This window comes from Acanthochromis polyacanthus, chromosome 3, assembly GCF_021347895.1.
Source record: "Acanthochromis polyacanthus isolate Apoly-LR-REF ecotype Palm Island chromosome 3, KAUST_Apoly_ChrSc, whole genome shotgun sequence".
Lineage (NCBI taxonomy): Eukaryota > Metazoa > Chordata > Actinopteri > Pomacentridae > Acanthochromis > Acanthochromis polyacanthus.
In genome coordinates this window covers 5,731,281-5,742,556 of record NC_067115.1, presented here as the reverse complement: position 1 = coordinate 5,742,556, position 11,276 = coordinate 5,731,281, and the positions used below count along the sequence as shown (strand labels likewise).

General features: G+C 38.9%; 1 long non-coding RNA gene across 1 annotated transcript; it reads left to right on the top strand.

Moving 5' to 3' along the window:
• The first annotated feature begins 8,950 nt into the window (after window positions 1-8,950).
• On the top strand, window positions 8,951-9,883 carry LOC127533240 (uncharacterized). Its single transcript, XR_007941028.1, has 3 exons — window positions 8,951-9,062; window positions 9,145-9,221; window positions 9,483-9,883. It is a non-coding gene; the product is annotated as an uncharacterized LOC127533240 (long non-coding RNA).
• The last annotated feature ends 1,393 nt before the right edge of the window (window positions 9,884-11,276 follow it).

Genomic DNA, 11,276 nt, shown 5'->3' with positions numbered 1-11,276 from the left:
AGGGGGAGACAGGGAGGGAGGGAGGGAGGGGGAGGGGGGGCAGAAAGAGACAGAGAGAGGCCAGAATCTCCTCCTCCTCCTCCTCCTCCTCCAGCTGTTCTCTCTGCACTGACAGATGTTCCACTGCTGTCATCTTCTACTTTGCCATCATTTGTAAACTCAAATTAAATATTTTCTATATTTTTACATAATGAGCAGCATCCAGTGCCCAGTGTAGGATTTATAAAATAATCAGTCACCACTACAGCGTCTGAGAACGTTTTGAACTTTTAATTTCTGGCTTTTAAACAAGCTGCAGTGCTCAGTGAAAACAAAATGCAGATTATACTGATGTTTCTTCTCGGTGTATTATGACCGAGAAGAAAAAGAAGGAGGGGCTAAATATGACATAATAAACAGGTAAATTAATTAATTAAATGTATTTATCATTTGTTCATTTATTTATCTGTTATATCATATCCTACCAACGTATTCAGAACCAGAAAATGTTTATAAACCAGAAAATACTGGTTTATAAACGTTTTTATTTATTATATGTTGAATACATTTATTTATTAATTTATTATTTTATTTATTTTGCCATATTTTCTAGTATATTCATAATAAATAAATAATAATATGTAGTAATCTTTTAATACACAATGATTTATACCCATTAAATGATGAATACACATTGTTTGTTTGTTTGTTTATTATTTCTTATCTTACCAATATATTCAGCACTTAAAAAAAACCTGGATTAATAAATATATTTAATCATTATGTCATATTTTACTAGAATATACATAACTGTAATATATAATATATAATAAATAACTAATAATATGTGTTTAAAAAATAAACAATGATTAATACCATTAAAAGATTTAAAATACATTGTTTATTTATTTATTTATTTATTTATTTGCTTGTTTGTTTACTTACTTACACACGTGGACAAAATTGTTGGTACCCCTCAGTTAAAGAAGGAAAAACCCACAATTCTCACTGAAATCACTTGAAACTCACAAAAGTAACAATAAATAAAAATTTATTGAAAATTAAATAATCAAAAACAGCCATTACTTTTGAATTGTTGATTAACATAATTATTTAAAAAAACAAACTAATGAAACAGGCCTGGACAAAAATGATGGTACCTCTATAAAAGATTGAAAACTATTTGACCAGAGTGACATGATTAACTCGTGTGTGTCATTTAATTGACATCACAGGTGTTTCCAAACTCATAATCAGTCAGTCTGCCTATTTAAAGGGAGACAAGTAGTCACCCTGCTGTTTGGTGAAAAGGTGTGTACCACACTGAACATGGACAACAGAAAGCGAAGGAGAGAATTGTCCCAGGACATCCGAAAAAAAATGATAGACAAACATCTTAAAGGTAAAGGCTATAAGACCATCTCTAAACAGCTTGAAGTTCCTGTGACAACAGTGGCTCATATTATTCAGAAGTTCAAGACCCACGGGACAGTAGCCAACCTCCCTGGACGTGGCCGCAAGAGGAAAATTGATGAGAAATTGAAGAGACGGATCGTTGGAATTGTATCCAAAGAGCCCAGAGCAACCTCCAAAGAAATTAAAGGTGAACTCCAAGGCCAAGGTACATCAGTGTCAGATCGCACCATTCGTCGTTGTTTGAGCCAAAGTGGACTTCATGGGAGACGACCAAGGAGGACACCACTGCTGAAAAAAACTCATAAAAAAGCCAGACTGGAATTTGCAAAAATGCATGTTGACAAGCCACAAAGCTTCTGGGAGAATGTCCTTTGGACAGATGAGACCAAACTGGAGCTTTTTGGTAAGGCACATCAACTCTATGTTCATAGACTCAAAAACCAAGCATACGAAGAAAAGAACACTGTCCCTACGGTGAAACATGGAGGAGGCTCAGTAATGTTTTGGGGCTGCTTTGCTGCATCTGGCACAGGGTGTCTTGAAAGTGTGCAAGGTACGATGAAATCTGAAGACTATCAAGGCATTCTGGAGAGAAATGTGCTGCCTAGTGTCAGAAAGCTTGGTCTCAGTCGCAGGTCATGGGTCTTCCAACAGGACAACCATCCAAAACACACAGCCAAAAACACCCAAGAATGGCTGAGAGAAAAGCGTTGGACTATTCTAAAGTGGCCTTCTATGAGCCCAGATCTGAATCCCATTGAACATACGTGGAAGGAGCTGAAACATGCCATTTGGAGAAGACACCCATCAAACCTGAGACAACTGGAGCTGTTTGCTCATGAGGAGTGGGCCAAAATACCTGTTGACAGCTGCGGAACGCTCATTGACAAATACAGAAATCGTTTAATTGCAGTGATTGCCTCAAAAGGTTGTGCAACAAAATATTAAGTTATGGGTACCATCATTTTTGTCCAGCCCTATTTCATTAGTTTGTTTTTTTAAATAATTATGTTAATCAACAATTGAAAAGTGATGGCTGATTTTGATTATTTAATTTTCAATAAATTTTTATTTATTGTTACTTTTGTGAGTTTCAAGTGATTTCAGTGAGAATTGTGGGTTTTTCCTTCTTTAACTGAGGGGTACCAACAATTTTGTCCACGTGTGTATTATGTCATATTTTACAAATGTATAGTAGAGTATGTAGTATATGCAGACCTAAAAAAATGGTAAAATATGATAGAATAAATAAATAAATAAATAAATGTATACATCATTTAATAAACAAACAATGATTCATTGACATTTTATTTATTTATTTATTCATTTACTTATTTAAATACACACAGAAATAATAATTAATAAATTAATAAATAATTATTTATACATATTTATTTATTTAAATGATATTTGATATATAAAACATTTAATTTTATTCTATTGCATATTATTCAGACACAACATGAAGATATTTTCTATCGCTTCCATTCTTTCTAGTGCTTTACAGAAAGAGCAGTGACATATGCCATTTTAAGGCACCTGAATTAGAAAACAGTTATTCTTCATTAGTAAGGAGGAGTTCTAAGTCTGTGTCTCCTTTTGTTAAAATCTTGGCAGCAGTTCTGCTTCAGACTGCCTGAAACAAATGACTGGATTTCACAAAATATTTAAGCTGAAATTTAAAGTGAAGTTAAAAGACTGTAGTAGCAGGATGTTCATGCAAGCTACAAAAATAGGATTACACCACTGGACACCACTGTTAGGTTTAATAACTTGACTCTGTGTTGACCAGAAAACAGATGTAGCTTACTGTATAACCCCATACCACAAGACATTCCAGTCATTTCTATTACCCTCATACATTGGTCTCTGCTGTGGCGTAACAGGGATCATTGTCCCCCTCCAGTGGTTATAAGATGGAAACCTGTAACTTTGATCTCATTCAGTCATGATGAGCCACACTTAAAACTCGTTAAAACAGAAAGTATGAGTAATCACATCCGGTTGTGAGCACTTGAACTTTAGCATAGATCCAAATGTTAGTTTTTCTCAGTGGTGATTTGTTTTGCCTCATTTTCTGGTTAGGTTCAGACAATAAAGCCACATAGATTTAGTAAAATATCACACTTTAATTCACAAGAACAACTACATGTTAACAGCGTGGCTAACTGTAAGCCTGCTTGGTAAGTTTAATGTGGGTTAATAATTGTCCTTCCTCAACATGTTTGAAGCCTTTACTCCTTTATCTTGGTCACCAAGGTGACAAGCCCACCCTGTCTCTTGTATGATTGGTTGGCTAAACAGGGGCAGCAGTAAAGTGATAAAAACAGTGGCAAAGATGTGCTGATTTGAGATGTAGTTATAATACATCACAAACAGATTTTTTTTTTTAAAGTTTCCTCAAAACGTACATGAGAATGTGATTTAGTTGTACAGTAATTGTTGGTAGAGATCGGGGTTAAAATCACAGGAGTCATCCTCTGGGGACCAAGAAAGACTATAGAAAATATAGTGACAAACTACAGATTAGTTGATCAGTAGTCTCACTTTGAGAACCCATTCTGTAGAACATTATGGTCTGACTGCACCTCTCTGTCAACCTGCTGTAGAACGAAATTAAGCTGGCTTGTTTGTGCTTCTTTAAACCAATCACGGATGACTTTAGCAGTGCTAAGGGAAGGATGCAGCTTCGGTGTTCACTTAAAATAGTGATGGGTGGTGGAATTGTTGGTAGTGAAACATTTGCATGCAATGGATAATCTACTGGAAGCAAACAAGCTAGCAGGGCTTCCTTACTGCAGATTCAAACCCCTTGCAGAAGTTGAACTGTTCAGTGTGGCAGGTTGCTGCTTGGAGGTTCCATCCCATTCATCCATTATCTATACACCGCTTAATCCTCATTAGGGTCTAGGGTAGAGTCTGTCCCAGCTGACTTGGGGTGAAGACAGGGGACGCTCTGGACAGAACACCAGTCTGTCACAGAGCTACATATACAGACTAACAATCACACTCACATTCACACCTTAACAGGACAACGTAGAATAATGAGTTCACCTCAGCACGTTTATAGACTGTGGAAGGAAGCCGGAGAACCTGGAGAAAACCCACGCATGCACAGAGAGAACATGCAAGCTCCATGCAGAAAGATCGCAAGAAGGCAAACCAGGGATCTTCTAGCTGCAAGGTGAAAGTGCTAACCACTACGTGCAGGCCTGCTTGGAGGTTGTTCAAATCAAATCAAATCAAATCAAGCTTTATTGCCATTTTGATGATGTCAAGATGAGTGTGTGTTTCTCTAGGATCCAATAAGGTGCAGATGTGTGTGCAAAACCAGATCAGCAGTTCAGCAGTCTGACAGCTTGTGGAACGAGGCTGTTGATCAGTCTGGTGGTTCTTCCTTTGATGCTCTGAAAACGTTTGCCTGATGGCAGCAGTGTAAAAGAGTTTATGGAGAGGGTGTGAGGAGTCCCTGATGATGCTCAGTGCCCAGAGGGGACATAAACTCCAAGGACCCTCTCAGCTCCCCTGACTATCCTCTGCAGGGCTTTTCTGGACATTCTGCAGCTGGAGTAGCATGTTGAGATGCAATATGTCAGGACACTCTCAGTCACACCTCTGTAGAAAGTCCTGAGGATGCTGGTGGGGAGAGAGGCTTGTTTCAGCTTCCTCAGGAAATGCAGTCTCTGCTGGGGCCATTAAAGGATCGCTGAGGTGTTCTTACAAGCTGAGGTGTTGTTGGTAATTCAAGTAGTGAAGTGAATACCGAAAACTGAAAATCACTGATAGTGTAATGGAAGGACAAAGCCGCCTGAAATGAGCAGCCACTGACTTCTTTATACCCACATCCCACATCTAGTGAGTCAGACTAGATGATCAGCCACTTCAGAAACACACCTCCAAATGAATAATAAAATGCTTCATGTATGCTGGATGTAGTGCGTATGAAGGCAATTATGTGCTTCAACATGATTGAACTCTTTAACCCTTTAATGCACAACATTGGCCAAGAGATAGCCTTTTCCATTGAATAGGGCTCACTTTTGATCCATGTTGTGCAAAGCGTTCAGTCAATAATATTTCTTCTGACACAAAGTGGACATATATGTAATGCAGCTTGAGCAATACTGCAAGCTTTGTTTTCTGCTGTGTCACTACAGTAATAAAATGAAAGATAACAACAGTTTATTCTAATGCTGAAGCTGCTTTCCCAAATACCAAATTGTGTTTACCTAACGTTTTCCACCACCCCTCTTCACCAGAATGATGCCCAAGGTAATGTCCAGTTTCCATCTGACTTAATAGACGTAAAGTGACGATAAAAGTGAAAATAATAATGAACTTTATAATGTATAATACAACAAGAGATGCACTTAAAAACACATCTCAGTAAAACATAATAATAAAAGAGTTACATGCACAAAGTACAGAGGAGATTGAAAAGAGAGTAAGGTTTTAGGTGTCTTACAGTGTTAGAGAGAAACTCAGCAATTTCCCTTTCACCAATGTCACAGAAAACCTCTTTCCTACATGAAGAAACCTCGCCTGGACCAGACTGGGTGTGGGTGGCCATCCACCTCAGCTTGATAGGTGACAGGACAGCACAAAACTGCAAAAACAGATTACAGTTGATTATCGTACTTTACGAAATGCAGTATTTAATCTTAATGCATGCGAACCATTTTATGAAGATTCATGATTGGACAGTTTGCAGCAGCATATATGAGAGTCAGCAGCTCTGATTATCTGAACCCACAGTACTCTGAACAACTTATTGCTCCCCTGTGATTAGCAGAGAGCAGGAGTGAATGCAAGATGGAACACAACCTTAGCAGGCTGAGCGCTGCTGTGTCACAGTAATGAACACATTATACCAGCCTTATGAAGCGGAGAGAGCCGAGCCTGAAGGCCAAGCTCTCAATTTACTGCTGGATATACTTTCCAACTTTCCTCTATGGCCATGAGCTTTGGGCAACGAGCAAGAAAATGAGACACTGGATACAAGTGGACAAAAAATGATTCTCCTTGCGAAGTGGCTGGGCTTATTCTTAGAGAAAACATCAGAAAAGTCAGGCATATGGAGCTGAGTGGAGAAATGCTGTACCCTTTGGAGCAATGCTTCAGCTGAAGATGCCTTCTAGGTGCATCCGTGCTGTGTATTCAAACGTGTCTAATATATAAGAAAAATCACATGTAAGATAGTCAAACAGAGTTGCGTGAAGCAGTAATCTGGATATGTCCAACATGGCCGACTTAAAATGGCTACTTTGACAAGAAGTTACTCTTTTGTGTCAAAGTGACGACACGTTTCTATAAAGTAATGCCAGTAAATCAATATTTTTTTCAAGTTTTTTTGGTTACATCAGCATTTACTCCCTACAGGTCAGTATTTAGTAGACGCACTTTTGGTCACCATTACAGCACTGAGCCTGTGTGGACAGGTGTCAGTCAGGCTTACATATCTTTACACTGCAATTTTACAACATTCTCTGTTCAACTGTTCAAGTTTGGCCAGGTTGCAAGCATGAACGGCCTTTTTAAAATCCCAACAAAAATTCTCAGAATAGAGGTCTGGACTCTCCACTTCCAGCTTCCATCTTGTTGTCTTTAAATCATTTCTGTGTAGCTTTGACGGTCTGCTTTGGGTCACTGTCTTGCTAAAAAACAGATCTCCTCTCAAGTCGTAGTTCTTCTGCAGACTGCATCAGGTCGTCCTCCAGAGTTTTCCTGCACTTTTCTGCTTTCATTTCACCTTCTAACTTCACAAACCTTTCAGGATCTGCCGCCAAAAAACATCCCTACATCATGATGTTGCCACCACCATGCTTAGAAGTGGGAGGGTGTGGTTGTGATGATATGCAGTGTTTGATGTTCCCAAACATCAAACAACTAGTCTGAAGCCCAAAAAGCTCAATTTTGGTCTAATCAGATCAAATAAATTTCATCCAGTTGACTTCAGAGACTCTCTGATGCCATCCAGCAAACTCTAGTCAAGATTTACTATAGTTTACTTCAGCTGTTTCCTTCTTTGCCACTCTCCAATAAAGCTTTGGCTGACTGTATGCACAGGCTGTCCCATCTTAGACAGCGATACTTGTAGCTCCTCATAGGTGTCTTGGTGGCCACTCTCACTAGTATCTTTGTTGCATGGCCACTCAGTTTTTAAAGGATGATGGCAGACTTGTGTCGTATTCCTTCTGTTCCTTAATGATTGATTTGCTTGTATTCCAAGGGATATTTAATGATTTGGGAATTTCCTTCTATCCATCCTCAGGCTTATGCTTTTCAACATTTGTTCTTTTGTCTTCATAGTGCAGTTACTGATCACTGATTTTCCAGTAACTGGACCATCCAGATACAGGTGCCCAGTACTTGACACACATTCACTGCACTCAGATGATCTCCATTTCTGTGTGACTTCTAGCATTAATTGAGGGTAGATTAGCAGTGAATACTTATGCAATTATTTATTTTACATTTTATATGTTTAAGTAAAGGATAAAGCGGTGTATAGAGGATGGATGGATGTTTAAGTAATTGACATTAAAAGTTTTCATTTGAAATGGACAGGTATTTTTTTTGCAAATTTTTGTCAAAAAATATGCATTTATGCCATACACTCTACATGCAATACATCAGATGTTTTCTATGTTTATTGCATGGCCCCTGATAAAATAAGTAAAGAAATAAAATAAGTGGGGTACACACTGGACAGGTTGCAAGTTCACCAAAAAAAGAGAAAGACAACCATATATGCTCACACTCGCACTTATGGCCAATTTGGAATCAGTCTCCCAAACATTTCTTTGGACTGCGGGAGGAAGTCGGAGAAGACAGAAAACACCCAGATAGAGACAAGGTTGTAACACCACCGAGCCTTTCTGGTCCAGAGACTGACGTTCTCCACATTCTGACTAACTGGACTAAGCATTTTCTATATTTAACGACGTATGTGACTGAATTATTAATTGACACATTTCATCATGTCACAGGACGTGTTTTTTATAATCCTCCAACAGAAGCACGTGTTCAGAAGACACGCAGAGAGCCCTGTCTCACTGATCTGTAGCACCAGCTGTCCTCTGACTGATCCTCAAACTGCTGTCGATGGGACGAGAACCGATGTGTTTGCAGATCTTTGAAGAGGCAGCGGCTTTTAGATTCCAGGTGTACTGCTGACAGCTTCTCCTGTGAAATCTTTGAGTACCTTTTCAGTGTCACTTGCTCACCAGAAGTAGCAGCATATGCACGTGTGTTTTCAAGGTGACATCATGTTAGGCACCAAGAAAACAGGGAGAAACGTTCACTCTGCATCACGCCTGGATATGCCTCATATTTCTGATCTATTAGTCTAAGACACTGCGTTTAAACAGCACGCTATGTAATTCTGTATCATGGAAGGATGGCAGTGAAATTACACACATTGTTAATTTTGCCGCAACATAATGATTACATCAGCTTAAAGCCAGATGTAAGAATTTTCACAGGCATATCTGCTGATGTTCTGATGAAATAAAAGCAAAAAAGCAAATTTAAAGGCTGAAAATTAGTTTGAGGATAGCATCACGTCAGAGACGCTTTTGACAGAGGAAGGAAGAGATTAGATCTGAGCTGCATGCGGTTTGTCAACCAACAGTCCACTTGTGCAGACTGCTCTCGGTATTTAACTGGTGAGGTACATTTTACATTCTTTCCTCTATGGTTTTATTATGGCTCTTGTGAAAATTGTCATTTTACCTGTTTTCTTATTAGAAACTGGAGGACTAGTGCAGACATGCTGTCGTCAGAAGCTGAATGGGTGTTTTTGGGTTTCATCCTTTACATCTCAGGTATTAATTATTATTTACTATCATCTGTAATCTCTAAAAACACAGGAGGAAACTAACAATATTGTGAATGCATGTGAACAAATTGTGGAATAATACTGGATAAATTTCAAATGAACTGAAAGTCTTTTTTTGCTAGATTGTCATAAAACTTTAAAAAAGAAAAAGAAAAACCCTGCATGTACCTTCTGAAATGTCTCATATGCACTGTTATGATTAGTTAACATCCAGTGATGAAAAGACAGAAATCTACTTCTGTTACAGGCATTCAAGGACGAGCAAACACTATCTGTGCCTTGAATGGTGTTGCAGTGAATCTGGCCTGCTCGGCTAAACATCCATCTTCAGGCATGAAGTGGCACACCGTAAATGGAACTAACCAAAATGTTGTCCTCAATGAGCTCACTGCAGATGAAAATGAAGTAAAGTACAACATGACTGAAGAGAGTAACTTCACTCTGACAATCAACAATGTGAGAGAGAGTGATGAAAAGTTCTACTGCTGCAGAAACCCCACCGACAACCCAGAATACTGTTGGGGCAATAGAACTCAGCTCCAAGTTGCAGGTGCAACATTTGCTAGTTGTTTTTTTACTTTAAGACTGACATCAGCTGAGGATTTCTTTATTTTGTTCTCCATCATCTCAGACCTGCAGGTGAAGGTGTTTCCCTCCACAGTGGGACGGACAGTGACTCTGATGTGCAGCACCAGCTGTCCTCTGACTGAAAACCCTGCAGCCTACATCTGGTACAAGAACGGAGCTCTTCTCTATGAGGACTGGTCTCCCTGGTACCAAGAGCTGCTCAGCGGTGATGAAGCAGTCAGATACTCCTGCGCTGTCAAAGGCTACGAGGATCTCAGAGCTCCTGAAGTCTCAGTGGGTGAGTGACGTTTAAAACCTCGGATTTATTGTTCAAGAAAATCTGAGCTGGAATTGGACAAATCTTTGTGTAAAACCATTCTTAAGTGCAAAAATCCAAATATTTAATCTGTTTTCTTTTTGTTCAGATTCTGTCTCGCTAACCTGCTTCAGTGTGACTTATGCTAAAGGGAAGATGTGTTCTTTTAGGGGGACATCTATGGATGAGCCCTGCTCCTTTACTTACCCAAGAGGTGATGTTTCCACCAACATGTAAACACACTATTCACCATTAAATATATAATTGGACCAGGTGAAAAGTCTACCCATCATCTCTCGACAGACGTATATATTCAAAGGCATGCTCGGGGGAAATCTTATGAAATGAAGTGCATGACCAACTGTCCCATGAGTGACCCTCATACTGCCTATAGGTGGTACTGGAACAAAGAGTTGTACAGTGACTGCGAGAGTTCAAGCCTTACAATTGTCAGCACCCCTTCAGAAATCTTCTCCTGTGCTGTAAAAGGCTATGAAGCTCTCCGCTCTCATGACATCTGTAAGTATGAACAGAGCTCCTTTATCATATATTTGCAGGCCTACATGGCAATAATAAACATAACAATCTGACTAATTATTTGACAAACCCGAAATGACGATTAGCATGGTCATTTCACACAACAAGCTCCTGGGTTTAAACCTGCCAGCCAATAGCTCCAAGCGTGCATGTGGATTTCCTTCCATAATCCAAAGACATGCAGTAGTGAGAGACTGACAACAGGAACAGATTTCTGCTTGTTCCGACCTGCAAAAAATTAGGAGGAGCAAATAATGAATGGATGGAAAACCAACTAATGTTGGGGTAGAGTGGTGAACATTTTTACCTTCATTTAACAGCAAATTGTTGCAAGATGACAGAAAAAGCAGAAAGAAATATAAAAGGATTAGGTGAAAAAAAGATCTCCAGGATAAACTTGAACCTAGAATATTGCGATTCAGTGAAAATTTAGTAAAATTACAGAATTTTTTAATAAATGTATCTCTTTCTAAAAGTTTTTAATCTACATTTCAGGTTTTCAGGATTTATCCTGCTTAACTGTGAATTATTACATGAAGAGAATCTGTGCCATGGAAGGTACTTCAGTAGAGATTCAGTACTCACTTCCTCGAAACCTTCATCAATCACCTCAATCCTGGC